The 15554-nt window shown below is 45.2% G+C and overlaps 3 non-coding genes across 3 annotated transcripts; all 3 read left to right on the plus strand.

The window, feature by feature from the left end:
- The first annotated feature begins 4203 nt into the window (after positions 1 to 4203).
- On the plus strand, positions 4204 to 4275 carry Trnac-gca (transfer RNA cysteine (anticodon GCA)). The gene has a single exon. It is a non-coding gene; the product is annotated as a tRNA-Cys (tRNA).
- A 915-nt stretch (positions 4276 to 5190) lies between these two features.
- On the plus strand, positions 5191 to 5262 carry Trnac-gca (transfer RNA cysteine (anticodon GCA)). The gene has a single exon. It is a non-coding gene; the product is annotated as a tRNA-Cys (tRNA).
- Positions 5263 to 7410: 2148 nt separating this feature from the next.
- Trnac-gca (transfer RNA cysteine (anticodon GCA)) lies at positions 7411 to 7482 on the plus strand. Its single transcript has one exon. It is a non-coding gene; the product is annotated as a tRNA-Cys (tRNA).
- The last annotated feature ends 8072 nt before the right edge of the window (positions 7483 to 15554 follow it).

A 15554-nucleotide genomic window follows, 5' to 3' on the forward strand; every position in this document is an offset into this window, starting at 1 on the left:
GAGAGAGAGAGAGAGAGAGAGAGAGAGAGAGAGAGAGAGAGAGAAGAGAGGGAGGAGGGGCAAGCAGCCCCTTTTATACTGGGCCAGGCTTAGCTGGCTGTTACCAGGTAACTGTGGAGGCAGAGTCCAGAGAGAATACCAACAAGTAGCATTGCAGAGGCTGATGACTATGGTGACACCTCCCCCCTTATTCAACAAAAAAGGGGAGATGTGGGATTGGAAAGCTGTGTAACTGGGGGAGCTGTTCTGGAGCAGTAGTGAGGTCAGGATGTCTCCAAACCCTAAAAGTCCCCTCCTGAGACACAGGGCACAGGGCTGCTTCCTCCTTGCTCATCCACCACCCATGAGGCAGTCACATCGCCTGGTGGCCAAACTACAGGATAAACTTCCTCTCTATATATAAATACATGTCCGGCAAAGCACCTGGGATTCCTCTTCATGCAAATGAAGCATTCCCAGCACCTCAGATGTCCACTCACCCCTGTTTATGTCATCCCTGTTCACCTCTAATAAACAGTTGTTTCACTAGAAACTGTCTCGGGAGAAGGCTGTTTCTCATGCACTCATGCTGACTGAGATCCTGTCCAACCCAACCTGCGTAGCTACGATCCATTCCTTCCAGTACAGCTCAGCGAGTAAAGGTGCCCAGATGCCCCAAGGGCAAAGCAGTGCCCTCCTGCTTCTGCCCACTGCAGATCTGCAAAGAAGTGGCCAGTCAGCCATACAGCACAGTCAACCATACAGCACAGTCAACCATATAGCACAGTCAACCATACAGCACAGTCAGCCATACAGCACAGCCAACCATACAGCACAGTCAGCCATACAGCACAGCCAACCATACAGCACAGTCAGCCATACAGCACAGTCAGCCATACAGCACAGTCAGCCATACAGCACAGTCAACCATACAGCACAGTCAGCCATACAGCACAGTCAGCCATACAGCACAGCCAACCATACAGCACAGTCAACCATACAGCACAGTCAACCATACAGCACAGTCAACCATACAGCACAGTCAGCCATACAGCACAGTCAGCCATACAGCACAGTCAGCCATACAGCACAGTCAACCATACAGCACAGTCAGCCATACAGCACAGTCAACCATACAGCACAGCCAACCATACAGCACAGTCAACCATACAGCCCAGTCAGCCATACAGCCCAGTCAACCATACAGCACAGTCAACGCTAGCTTGCCTTTGGATCTCCTCTGCCAACAACATTAGTCTGAAAGTTTTCAATTTAGCCTTTGGCAGATTTTTAAAACAAGGGCAAAAAGCAGCCATATTCTTTGTCAAAATATCTTAAGAATGATAATATTCTTCCCCTATGAACTATTTTGAGCTGGACCTCCACAACCTCATTTCTCTGAGTATCACTGTTAGAAGTACCTATTGTATGGCCTATAAAGTCCTAATTACAGCATTCAATTGCTTTTCTTTTTTCTTTTCTTTCTTTCTTTTTTTTGTGGTGGCAGAGATTTTTTTTTTACTTTTATTTTCTATATTCTTTGTTTACATTCCAAATGATTTCCCCTTTCCCAGTCTCCCCCCCCCCCATATGTCCCATAAGCCCTCTTCTGTCCGCCCGTTCTCCAATCAACCCCCCCCCCCCCACTTCTCTGTCCTGGTAATCCCCTACCAAGAGCTGCTTTTCTAATCTCAAGTCCCAACATCTCCCATATTCCTCCTATAAGCAGCATGGTCAGGTCCTGCTTTATTTACAACACAGGCCCTCGTATCTACTTCTCGCTTACTGTTCTGTGTTACTAGGGCATTGCATACACAGTTACTATACTACTCTATGGCCAGGAACACACATCACGATCAAGGCAACTTACTATAAACTAAAGCGCTTAACTGGGGGATCGCTTACACATTTTAACCTTAGTCCTTGATGGCCATGGTGAGAAGCATGGTAGCTGGCTTGCTCTGGAGCACTGAGAGTTTACATCTGATACATGAGCAGGAGGCTGCTGGGCCTGTGGGGATTTTGAAACCTCAAGCACCCACCCAGTGACACACTGTGGCACCTCAAAACAGTGGAAGTCTGCCATGTCTAGATGCCTCCTCTGAGCTCACGGCAAATGGAGAACACCCCCCCCCCCCCCCGCCTTTTTATAAGCAAGGCTTCCTCTTCTCTGTCTGATCTAGGGATCCCAATCCCAATCTTCTAGCTGAGGAATGTCACAAGCCCTTGACAAACCCACAAGTTCAATCCCCCTGTCCCCATAAGAACCTGCCCTGCAAGGACCTGGGATTCCTGGAATGCCTTGTCAGACAAATGAGGCATTCATAGTACTTTTAAAACTCTAGCCAGTGAAACTTCACCCTAAGAACCCTTCCTACTCTCCAAGGTTCATATATAGCCCTGGTTCACCCAGAATAAAGTGCACGTGTACAAGCCCACCCCACTTAAGGTATGCGCACAAGCTAAGGTCATCTAAGAGAACTGTTTCACTAAAATGCCCAGAGAAGGCCTTCTTCCCCCACTCCCAGGTGGACTAGGGTCCTGTGGACCCTGCCCATTCTGGATTCTACTTCATCCTTCCAGCCAGGTGTGCAGCGGTGTCTAGACACTCTAGGAAGCTGAGCACAACTCCCCAACCCCTACTCCCCACTCCCCCCCCCCACCTCCCTAAATAGTCCCACTAACTGCGGACCAAACATTCAAATATATAAACCAATGGAGGCTGTTCTCATTCAAACCAAGTTGAATATTTAAATTAAATGTACAGACTATCAGTATAGTGTGTGGGAAGAAGTATAGGCCTTATCACATATATAAAAGTACATATTTTACTGCATTCACCTCTTACAGGAAGGGTTCCATTCCCAAAGGAAAATATGTCGTTTTGATAAGAAACATTGAAGAACTTAGAATCTGGAAAGAGACACTTCCACACAGAAGAGATGGTGGACAGGGAGAATTACCTGGTGAAGGAGGAGGGATCCAGAGTCTTGTCTGTGCATCTGCTGTGTGGGCAGCCAGAACAAAGGGAGCAGGAACCTGGGCCACTACAGGAAACAAAGTACAGTTGTTCATTACTGATGATCTGTGCATGGAACATTGTTCAGAAAGGTATTTTGTAAAGAACTCAACATGTATAGAAGACGTTGAAAAAATGAAAAGGTTTAAACATGAGGCTGCCATTAAATTGAGGAAAAAGAAAAGTTCCACCAGATATCTTTGTCCTGTTTAGAACGACACCAATCATACAATGTTAACAAATCATCGTGCTATAAACATAGTCATCCAACCAAAATCTGGGACATGACTCTAATGGGAAAGTCAGAATGGAAGAGGATATGAAGATATGACCACATCCACAAGTCGGTTAGTTACTGATGTGTAGACATGATGATACAAGAGTCACCACGCTGTGTGGGTTTTCCCTAGATGCACAGGAAAGACTAGCAGACAGCTAACCCTCTGGAGAATGGCTCCCAGTAGATGACAGGAGCAATGAATTAGACAAAGAATTTGGGGCACATGTGGTTGTTTTCTCAGTAACCTTTTAAAAATAATGTTGAGTTTTCAAAATAATTGTTCATACATTTTTGCTGGGATTGGTGGGCGGCGGTTACAGAAAGACCACAGCACGCCAAACAGTTCCATGTGAGGCTTATTGAGAGGGCAAAGGGCAAAGGGCAAAGGTGGCAGCGGAAAGAGAAGAGGGGAAGGGAGGTGTTCCTCTTATATATACACAGATGGTGACATGGTCACAGGTAAAGGTGAATCCAACGGATTCTGGGAATATGGTGGCCAGTTGTCTTGGCAACAGGTCCTGGTACCAACAATTTTGATTTAAAAATAGATGAAAACAAGTTTGTGTAGTGGTGACAGGTTTGAAGGCTCAGGGAGAGGCCATAGTGTCAGGATTCTCTGTCCCCTGCTCTGCTGATGCAGCTCCACCAAAGACCAGCTAGGAAGCCATTGTGTTGCATGTGGGTTGTAGTTGAGTTGAAGGTTGAAGCAGTACCAGCTGAAGCCTCCTGCCTCAGATAGGACCTCAGCAGGAGAATGCTGGTCATTCCTGAGGACATGACAGTCAGATGTGCAGAGGCAGCTCAGGGCTGGGCCTCAGAGGAGGAAGCAGATGATGACAGAGCTCTGGCAAGTGCATGTCAGATGTTAGCAGCCTGGGAGTGGCCATGCAGGTCCTGAGTGCCCATGAGACATTAATAAACAGGTGGGGGTATAGCTCAGAGTTAGAGCATTTGACTGCAGATCAAGAGGTCCCTGGTTCAAATCCAGGTGCCCCCTACCACAAGGTTGTTTTTACTCCTGGACATATCACACACTCAGTCCTGGTTTTTCCATTCATTCCAGGCATGGACCTCACCAGACCTGAGAGCGACAGACCAGCCTGTCATGTGGATAGATGGCTGTCTCCCATCTCTTCCTACATGCCAACTGCCCCTCCCATTCTTACTCCCCGTTTCTACATATATGTAGCTTCTTTGGTTCTGTTGTTTTCTAAATAGAAGGCAAGGTCTGTGAGGGAGAATTTAAGGACTTTTCTAGGCACAGAAGTTACAGAGGCAGCCAGTGTCCTGGGACCACAAAGGAAAACCTAACAGTAAACCTATCTCTCCATGTCTCTGATGAACCTGTGGTCAGAACTAAGGAGGAAAGCCATAGAACTGGGCTGTGTAAGTAGGGTGGACATTTGCCCTGGGACCTTCTCTCCCCCTTCCAGAGCCCAGTGCTCACTTGCTTCAGCCTCAGAGGTTAAAGACTGGCTGCGCTGCTGTCCCAGGCAGAGAGGGATCCTACAGTGCTGTAACTGACAGTGCCAGTTCAGGCCCTGTGAGAACTCTGAGTGACAGCACATTTGTCTTCTGGGAAGGAAGAGAGGGCTGTCTGGGGGCTCAGGTGAAAGGCAGTGGCCATCTTAGAGCTAACCCAGGACAACTGTGTGAAGTGGGCTCAGGGTCTGCAGGCTGCTCCTCTCCATTTGCTTGACCGATGATGCTATTCAAAGATAGGCCTGGAAAGGTGTGTATATCTAGTTTATATAGGTATAGGGAAACTGCAGAGCTGAGGAAGGCATCTCACCAGTCAGGTCTGGCAGCTTCTGGAAAGTAGGTCTGTGAGCATCTGTAATTTCACTTTATAGTCAGTCCTAATATATCACCACTCAGATGAAAATTATTAACTGTGTATACTGGTATCTGTGGAGGTATAGCTCAGGGGTAGAGCATTTGACTGCAGATCAAGAGGTCCCTGGTTCAAATCCAGGTACCCCCTTTTCATGTGATTTTGGAAACTAACTAACCACATTCATGGTATAGGACCTACTTTCGCCCCAGTGGAGGGCACCCTTGTGTTATTACCCATCAGATCCCTCACACATAGCTGACTATGTGTTCATTGGATCTCAAGTCTTTTAGGCAAGGAAGTCTTCTACAGTTTTATCATGTAGTATAACTTTCTAAACCTAAAATAGGTAGGTTTTATTAGAAAGAACCATCAGTGGTTCTTAGATTATGGAATTCAACATATAGACGAACTGGGCTGCAGTAGAGGACCCTAAAGAAGACGGAATGGGGGATACTGGGCCGGTAATCCACCAAGTTAGAGATGTCCAAGTGTCTCATCAGAGCTGGCAATATGGGAGTTGTGGCTCTCAGAAGGGAGGGGGAGCTTAAGATCATATGGATTTCATAGATCACAGGGTTCCTAAGCTGCTTAAGGGTCTGGTTGGTATCCAATGGTGGCTCATGACTGGCATCTGTTCAACAGGCTCAGCATCTGTGCTATAGTGGCCATGCGTCCCTGTTTTAAGTGTTACCCCTTGGAATAAAGTTCCCAGGGATACCAGAGGGATGAGGTGGTCGTGGGTGGGTGGGTGGGGGAGCACCCTCTTAGAGAAGAAGGGGAAAGGGGAGAGGGGGAGGCTCGTGGAGGGGAAGACAACAATTGAAATGTAAATAAATATTGTAAGTAATAAGAAACAAGTTCCCAACAATGATCCTGATGTTTTTGGCAGCTGTTGTACAGCTCAGTGTGAAGGGACAGGCAGAGCCTGACCCTGCTGTAGCTCCACATCTTCTGCTGGAGACCCTGGGCAGCTCCACCTCCGTCCTTTGTACCGGAGACACAGAGGGAACATGTGATCCCTCCACTGTGCAGATGGCTCTAGCTCTTTCTACAGAGTGGCAGAGATTCCACAAAACCAGACACAGGCCCAAATCAGCACAGTGCTGGGGTCACAATGTCCCTTTCTCTTGAGTGTGTTGCCATGTCGGTGACAAACTCCATTGAGTTTTGTCACCTGTTGGCTTCTCCCCAAACTTGAAAGAGAAGCTCCATGTCACACACGAGCCTTTACTGGGATGTGTTTCTGTGACATGTGGCCGTGCCTAGGAAGACCCAATGTGGAATCCAGAGATCTCCAATAGTCACCTGACCCTGGGTTGGGTTGGTGGTTAGTAGTCACAACGTACCAACTGTATGCTTTATATTCCTAATAACAGGACTACATTTCCCTTAAAAAGGCTCATTTGCGCGCGCGTGCGCGCGCGCACACACACACACACACACACACGTTTCAAAGCTGCATATGAAGGCTGGGCTGACTCCATGATGAGTTGCTCAATGTCACTTTCCTGCTCCTGCTCTGTCTCTGCCATGCTTATGTGACCCTCATTTATTTGCTCTCAAGTCTGTAAGAATTCACCAGTGAGGTTTCTAAACCTGGTTTTGGTGTAGTGGTTTGACTACTTTGCAAAAAACTTTGTTCTATGAGTAAAGTATCCAGTGGAAGTATATTTACTAGATAAAGTCTGAATGAAAAATTTCCCAAGAAGAAACATTTTGTGATTTTCCTCATCATCTTATGCAAGTCACAAAAATTGGGCTAGGGCCTCTCTGAGTCCTCTTCATGTTCTCCATCTCCACAGACTACATTCCTTGACTATGGTCCTCTCTTACATCCTTGGCATCTCTATTGGGGTTGGGTCCACGTGGCAGAGATTTCTGGTCCCACTTTGGTAGATTCTGTCCCTCATATATAGTCTGAACAAGGATTTCTCAGTGGACAGAGAACTTTCCCTTCTGTCTGCTCCTGCCTCCCACTCATCTCCAAAGGTCAGCTAAGCAGCCAGTGTGTGTGTGTGTGTGTGTGTGTCCTTGTCCTTTTGTATTATTGAAGGAGGTTAAAGCACCATCAGCTGAAGCCTCCTGAATGTAATGTCCCTGCCTCAGCTAGGATCTAAGGCAGGAGAATGCTGGTCATTCATGAGGACATATTGTCACATGTGCAGAGGCAGCTCAGGGCTGGGCCTCACAGGAGGAAGCAGATGATGACAGAGCTCTGGTAAGTGCACATCAGATGTTAGCAGCCTGGAAGTGGCCATGCAGTTCAGAGTGCCTGTGAGACATTAGTGGACAGGTGGGGGTATAGCTCAGGGGTAGAGCATTTGACTGCAGATCAAGAGGTCCCTGGTTCAAATCCAGGAGCCCCCTTCCTAGGATTTTTCTTTTTTAGATGTTAGATAGTAAAATGTTGTAAGTAGCAAAAAACAACCAAATAGAACCCCTCTTACCTCATTGCTTCTCTCTCTCTCTCTCTCTCTCTCTCTCTCTCTCTCTCTCTCTCTTTCTCTCTCTCTCTCTCTTTTTCTCAAGCCCATCCAGGTCACAGTCACTTGTGCTATTACATGGATTTTCCTCAAAGGCTGTGATCCTGTGAGCCACTCACTGTAGGAAATTAAGCTTAGAGGAGGCTTGGAACAGAACCAATTTCTCAGCTCTTGTCTTTTGTCTCTCAGGAAGGTCCTCCAGCACTCTCAGGGTGCTCCCCACCCTGTTCAACTTCCCTGCCCTGCACTGTAGCTCCTGACACTTCTGAGGAAATAATCCACCCATTGGTTAGCTCCTATTTAGAAAAAAGGGGTCTGGTGTTTTTTTTTGTTTTAAGTAAAAGAGCAATGTGTTAAATGTCTGTGTATACTGATCATTGATGGCAGGTTTGAGAACCTAGCAAGCTGCCTAAGTGTTTATTGAATGTATAAAGGATGGAGTACAATGGCATCTTCCTAAGGATATAAGAGTATAGAAAAGGCGTTCTCTGGCCTTCATGTAAAGGTCATTAATGACCTAACACCAGAAGACCCTGTCTTATCTCTTAGTATTAATTTATGGGAAAAGCCACATCCCGGCATCTTCTCTAGATCAAAGTTGGTGCCTTAAAAACACACCTTCTCTCTCTCTCTCTCTCTCTCTCTCTCTCTCTCTCTCTCTCTCTCTCTCTCTGTGTGTGTGTGTGTGTTGACTCAGCTTAGTCAAATATGGAGAGAAGAGGGATGGTAGACGTCATTGTAGAAATCTTGTCAATTTTTGGTTCATTAAGAGCAGATCATGAACATGTAGCTATTATGAGTCTGGAGCCAATGAGTCTGGAGCCAAGATAGAAGAAGTCCTAATGAGGCATTAGCTGCACCTCTATATCTTGAGGGTATAGCTCAGGGGTAGAGGTATTTGACTTTAGATCAAGAGGTCCCTATTTCAAATCCAGGTGCCCCCTACCCCTATCTAATTTTGAACTTTTAGATAGATGCCTACATCTTATTCTTCTTAGTAGACACTAGTGTTAATTTTTTACCCGGGAAGCAGTGAACACTAAGGGTTTGCTACTGTGGTTCTTTACCCCAAATAAATTAAAATCACTTGAAAAGTCTGTAAACAGTCCCTTTCCAAAGCCTTATCCCAGAACAGTTAATCGCAACATAGAAGGTGGAGCTTAGACACCATAAAAGCTTTCCAGGGTTTCTAGACTGCAACTCAAGTGAGAATCAGTCTTGCTGAGCTTCCCAGCACAACAGTGACTCTACTGTCATTGGTAAGACAAATGGCCTTCCAGTTTGACTTAAAGTCTGCTACATAAGAGGGAGTTTCATGTCTGGTACTATAATCCTGTGGCTAGAGTGATCATAGGTCCCAATGGGGAAACAACTTCTATCCTTTCATTAGATGGTTATGATGTACCTATTAAACTGCCTTCTAAACATTTGTGTTTATATCCATAGATCACTGTTGTAAGCTTCAGCTCCTAACCAGTGCTGAAACACTTAAGAACAAATACACATAGCCTGTAGCTATGACATAGATGGACACTTGCAGCTATGACATAGATGGACACTTGTAGCTATGACGTAGATGGACACTTGTAGCTATAACATAGATGGACACTTGCAGCTATGACATAGATGGACACTTGTAGCTATGACATAGATGGACACTTGCAGCTATGACATAGATGGACACTTATAGCTATGACATAGATGGACACTTGTAGCTATGACATAGATGGACACTTGTAGCTATGACATAGATGGATACTTGTATCTACCCCCTTCAAGGCTCAGGGGTCTTTGGGGAAGAGAGGTCAGAAAGAATCTAAGAGTTGTAGGAAGGGGTGGACTGTTGTGTAGCCGTTTTTTGGATATTGAAACATTCCATTCTGCACAGAAACTCCTTAAGCAGAAGGCAACAACTCAAAATAGTTTCAGAAAGTCCCTGAAATTGACCAGATTCACTAGGTCCCTCTTTCCTTCCCAGAGTAAGCAGTAAAGATGGCTGCAGGTCATTCTCCAACAAACCCAGCTGCAAAGAGTCTGAGACCAGCTGGTCTGCCTGGAAGAGGTTTAGATCAACTGAATCACTTGGAAAAGATACCCTCCAACCTGTTGAGCAATGTGTTGAGCTACCTGCAGGCTATGCAGGATGCTCCAGGTTCCAAGTCTTTACGCTTGCTGGGGTTGACTTTGGTGGTGCAGTTGTTTTGAGTCATTTCTGCTCCTGTAAGTAATTCTCACCCACATTCTTGTAGGTAACCCCAATTAAACTTATTAGTTCACCAAATTGAACTTTGGTAGTACTCAGACTTTGGTCTGTGATGGATTCCTTTTCTGTGGTGAGTAGGTGTGTGTGTTGTGTCTCCACAGGCAAAGACTTGCCATGCATGCAACATTCCTTTAACCTCTACCTTCATCTGGGCATCTCCATTTTGTTTTAAATGTCTAAGGTAATGCCATCCTCTCCTAATTTTATTTTTGTCTCTGTCTTGTTTTATTTTAGACCTTCACTCCACAACAGCCAAATTCATCTTAGCAATACTTTTGTGACTGTTCATATCCTTGTTCCAAATACATTATAGAAAACTACAGAAATTTACAACAAAAGCAGAGGTTATTAGGCTGCCCTGTTCCCTCACTAATGTAACCCTCTTCACACACTGATGTGATTATTATCTTTTAAAAACACTGTACCCCTCAGCTTGGGCACCAAGGCAGTTTTCAGAAGCACAGCTTTAATTGACTTAGTGTGGTTGCGAATAAATATCGTGTGTGGATTATTTCATTTGGAGGCCCCAGTAAGGCCTAGCCATGCTCAGTGGACCAGCCTTACTCATGGCCTGTGCTGCCAGGGAGAGGTTGTAGGGAAGGTGACCCTGAAAAATACTCCAGGGTCCTGCTCTTCCATGGAGTCTGAAGAGGTCTGGAGTGATTACCATGTTCCTGACACTAAAAAAGTACTTCTGACACTCCACAGCGGTTAGTCTGTATATTGAATTCACTTCTTGATTTTGTTGAGGAGGATGAGGCCCATGGAGAACATTTTAATTAAAAGGGCCACCTAGGTTTCCCAGGAGAAACCCTCTAATTAAGAGAAATGGGCCTTTTTTTTTCCCCCTGGGGAAACATTTTCTTCCAGAAAAGGGGGATATGCTCAAGGGATCTTCCTTGAGATTATGGAAGATATACCCATTCAGGGAGCCCTCTATGGTCTGGAAATTTTTCTGCTTGGGGATAAAAGTTTCAACGGGAAATCTTTCTCCAATTCTCCCATGCTAAATAGGGAGTTACCATCCTCGTTCCACCTCTCATGAGAGATATGGCTTTGATTTTGCTTGAATGAACGACAGCCAGCTGTATAAATGAGTGAACGTGTGATGTGAAAGTTTGGCTTCAGGAGTTTTTTATTTAATTCCTTGATTTTGTTGCTGGTATTTCTGTTTTAACTCCTCTCCCCAAAAGTAAGCTGGGTGACCTCCTTAAAATTCTGCTGAGTCTCTGTATTCTGCCACTAGGTGGCACTCTGTGTGTGTTGTTACTGGTTTGTCTTTTTTTCTTTTCTTTTCTTTTTTTTTTTTTTTTTGTTTTTTGTTTTTTTTTTTTTTTTTTTTTTTTTTTTTTTTTTTTTTTTTTTTTTTTTTTAGCTACTACAGAAAAGGAGAGAAGGGGGAGGGAGGGAGGGAGAAGAAAATAAGGTTTTGCTTTTGTTTTTTGTTTTTTTTTCTCAGCAGCTGGTATGATGTGGAAAAGTTACTCTATTTTGAAACAGCCTCCCATCCAAGAGCCCTGACTGGGCCCGCAATCCCCAATACCAGTGAGGTTCCCAGACCTGGACACTTTTTATTGGTACCTTACAACTGGAAGTCAGGGTATTGGTCAAAAACACACTAATTTGTGGAATACTACTGAGGTTCTTTGGGGCCCAAAAGAATACACACACACACACACACACACACACACACACACACACACGGACACACGGACACACACAGGCACACACACACAGACACACACACACACACACACACACACACACACACACACACTAGGACATTAAGCTTAGCTTGTAACTCAATCACCTCTGGACATCCAAAAACAAACAGAAAACTCCAAAAGCTAGAGATCTTTGCAGGGATAAACACCTCTCAGCTTATCAAAGTGACCCAAAAGGTTTACAATAATCAAAACACCAAAAAGACAAAAATAAGCTGCCTTGGCCATTGATTGAGCCACACACAGACAGACAAAGATCAGGTTTTCCAGTAAACTCACGCCAAGCTCTCAATTGCTTGTACAACAGAACAAAACAAAACAAAACAAAAATAAACATCAACAATAAAACCCTAAAACAAAACAGGAAAAAATGAGGAATGATGGTATCAGGACCTCTGAAACCTGTGACATCACATAGGCAACAGCTCGACCTGCATACCTGTTGCCAAGGCAACAGTCACCATGTTCCCAGAATCCACTTGGCTCACCTCCCACCTTTCCCTGTGGCTAAGTCATTATCCATATATAAAAGCCCCTCTGTTCTCTCTCTCTTGCTCCTCCTTATCTTTCTGCCGACACCTTACCCTTTTCTCTCTTAATAAACCTCATGTGGAACTGTTTCTGGAGCTGTGCGATGGTCACAGGAAAGGGACCAGTGTACATGTTGTTTCAAAGAAGAGGGACACTGGAAGAATGAACCTCCATACAGTCCTAAACCCAGGAAACCCTCTAAACTGGAAAGGTGACAGACAACGAACCAAAATGAAGGAGCCTGGACTCTACCCTCCTAAGTCTCCAAGAATCCTTGGTCACCGTGTCCATTGTAGGCCACCCAGTTAAGTTTTTAATAGACACTGGGACAGAAGTTTCTGTTTTGAAAAATTCAGTGGGATGCCCCAGGGAAGGGGGATTCCTTGGGTGGGGCACCATCTCAAAGTCGAATGGGAGGGGGGACGGGGTGAAGAAGACTCTGGGAGGGGACCAGGATGGGGGCAACATTTGGGATGTAAATAAATAAAATAATTAATTAAAAAGGAGAAAAATTAATTGGGGCCAGTTCATATGGGCCACAATCAGGCGACTCACTTCCCTGTGGTGGCCCCAGATTTCCCTTTCCCCTCTGGGCAGAGACATCTTAAAAAATTAGGCACCACTACTACCTTCACTCCTCAAGAAACTAACATTTCCTTTACATTTGTCTCCCAACTTAACTGCCCCTCTGTCTGAATAATATCCTTTAGCTCATCCAGTCTCCACAACAGAAACAAATCCAGACCTAGGAACTCTGTGCCGGAACTTGAAATGACTTTCTGAAGGTCTGGGCTGAGACACATTCTCTAGGTTGACAGCACGTCAACCTCCAGCTGTGCACGTGCGTGGTGAGTCCCATGGCTATGTCTACACCCATCTGCAGTATCCTATGAACCAAAAGTCTAGATGTCAGGAGCTGTTTGCTGCTTCTCTGAAGCAGAGAAAGAAAAAGAGAGAGAGGGAAAGTCTGCCTGCCAGGCAGAGTCGAGGCAGGTCGGGGCCTGTTGGCAGATCTCCAGGCCTGCTGAGGTGAGGAATGGTAAGAGGGGGTACACTTGAGGCTCAAGGCAAGGAGCTAAAGATTCTATTGACCTTGGTGGAAGGCGTTTTTTGGTTTTTGTTTTTTGCTTTTATTTTGTGTGTGTGTGTGTGTGTATGCAAATTTTTTGTGTATATCTCAGCAAAATTGTTTCTGTTAGCTTGTGGCTTTGCTTCCCACACTGCTGTAGTATAAGAAGGCTGTGAGAAGTACACTTGGGGCTGGTGTGGTAATGACCTGCAGCCCTCCGTTACCTGTCTCTTGCATCTTTTTTCTGTCTCTTCTATAATCAACCTCACTCCCCCTTAGACAGTAGTGAGAAGTTACTTACAGGAGCAGAAATTACTCAAAACAACCGTACCACCAAAGCCAACCCCAGCATGGTGACAGCTCATAAAGACTTGGACCCTGGAGCATCCTGCATAGCCTGCAGGTAGTTCAACATGTTTCTCAACAGGTTGGAGGGTATCTTTTTCCCTCAACTGATCAACTGAATTACTTGGTAATGCCCACATTACCCAATATCACGTCTGCTGATTAGACCCGTTTCACTTTTTCTTCTGTACAGTCTTAACCCTGCAACACTGATGCCTAATGATGACCCTGAGCTCCCCCGATGACTGTGAGGACTTGCCAGCAGTTTCTTAGGGCAGTCCTCCAGGATGCTCCCTTACCTGAGACAAGAGGTCCATCTTCTCAGTGAAGGGAACACCCTGATCAGCAATGGAGCAGGAAGGCCAGAACAGCGAGAGCTATCCAATGGGCCACCATATGGACGGACACAGCCTTGTCACAGGTCAAGGCAAAGCTGACTGCTCTCACTCAAGCCACATGCTGGAAAAGGGACAACCGAGCAACTGTTTAAACAAATAACAGATATATTTTTGCTGCCCTTCATTTCCATGCCATGATTAATAGTGATAGAGGTCTATTGACTGAACAACAACAAAAAAGGCGTTTGGATGCCTTTTGGTGCATCAGTTGCACCAGACTACCCATCTGGGTGCCACCAGACTGACCGTGTTATTATAGTCCAGGTACCAGATCTGCATCTCCAAGAGACAACCACTCAGGTTGCCTCTCAGTGTCTCCCCTTTATACAGGTCATCCCAAAGCAAGGGACAAAAGGACATTTGTCTGAAGTCAAGTTCACAGAGATAAAACCTCCTCATACCAGGTGTAACTGTCTGGTAGTGTTTGTAGATACCTTCTCAGAATGGGCAATAGCCTTTAAAACCTAGAGGGAGGCTGGTCTGATAACAGTCAAGACTTTTACATGAGATTATTCCAAGGTTTAGGTTGACCCTATCAATTAGATCAAATGTGGACCTTTCCTCACTTTTTCATATCTCAGATGGTCAGGCAGGTCTTAATGTAATCTGGAAGCTTTTCTGAACCTACCAACGTCAGAGCTCTGAACAGGTTGAATTCATGAACCAGACTAATGGGGTCTCAACCTCAAAGACTAAGGGAGAGTTTGAGAGTTCCTAGGTTTGGTTGGGTACCAGGGTTTGCAGAAATAGCAAGCTTCCATGCACCAACACAAGGTGTGGCCCTGAGCCCCTAATCTGGACTGAGATTAAATAAAAGGTGTTTAAAGCTTTAAAAACAGCTCTGACTTCAGCTCTAGCCCTAAAATTTCTAGATGTCTCAAAACCTTTTCATCTGCTTGTCCATGAAACAAAAGACAAAATAGGTTTTAACTCAAACTTTGGGTCCATTGAAATGCCCTGTGACATTTCTGTCCTACTGATATTCTGGTGGTGTATCCCAAACTGTATTGCCTGACACTCCATGGCACAAACCAAGAGGAAAGAAAGGATGCAAAAATAAGAAAGCAAAAAGCTGGAACCCACAGCTTGGTGGAGGACATCAGAGGGAAAGATTATTGTCTTGGAAATAACTGGCAGGGTGCTGGTAGCGGACCTTCACTAGGCCACTCATCTGGGAGCCACAAAACTTCCTGAGATGCTCAGGCCAAGGCTGATTAGACCTAGACCAAGATCTGGACTGGATAGCCTGACATGCAGGGTCTCAGCCAGCTGCTAGTTTTATGCTCAAGTAAATCCAAGACTGAGAATCCTTACCCAGGAAGGGGTCCGAATGAGAGGCCAATACCCCAGTAAACTCTGGAAAACCATCTTTACTGAGATCTGGCCTGCCAGAGAGGATGCAAGTACATGCTGGTTTTTTATAGATACCTTTGTGGGTAGAAGTATTCTCCACCCAGTCTGAACCTGGTTTGACTTGGCCTCCCCCTAACAATGGCCTGGATTGCATGGTCAAAGCCTCACGATTAATAACTAAAGCTTTAGACAAGATTGAAAACTTAATTGTTTCGACCTCAGAGTTCTGGGCAGGTAGAAAGAATAAACAGTACATTTATTAAAAACTCTAAC

Source organism: Apodemus sylvaticus, chromosome 2 (assembly GCF_947179515.1).
Source record: "Apodemus sylvaticus chromosome 2, mApoSyl1.1, whole genome shotgun sequence".
In the NCBI taxonomy this organism is placed as follows: Eukaryota; Metazoa; Chordata; class Mammalia; order Rodentia; family Muridae; genus Apodemus; species Apodemus sylvaticus.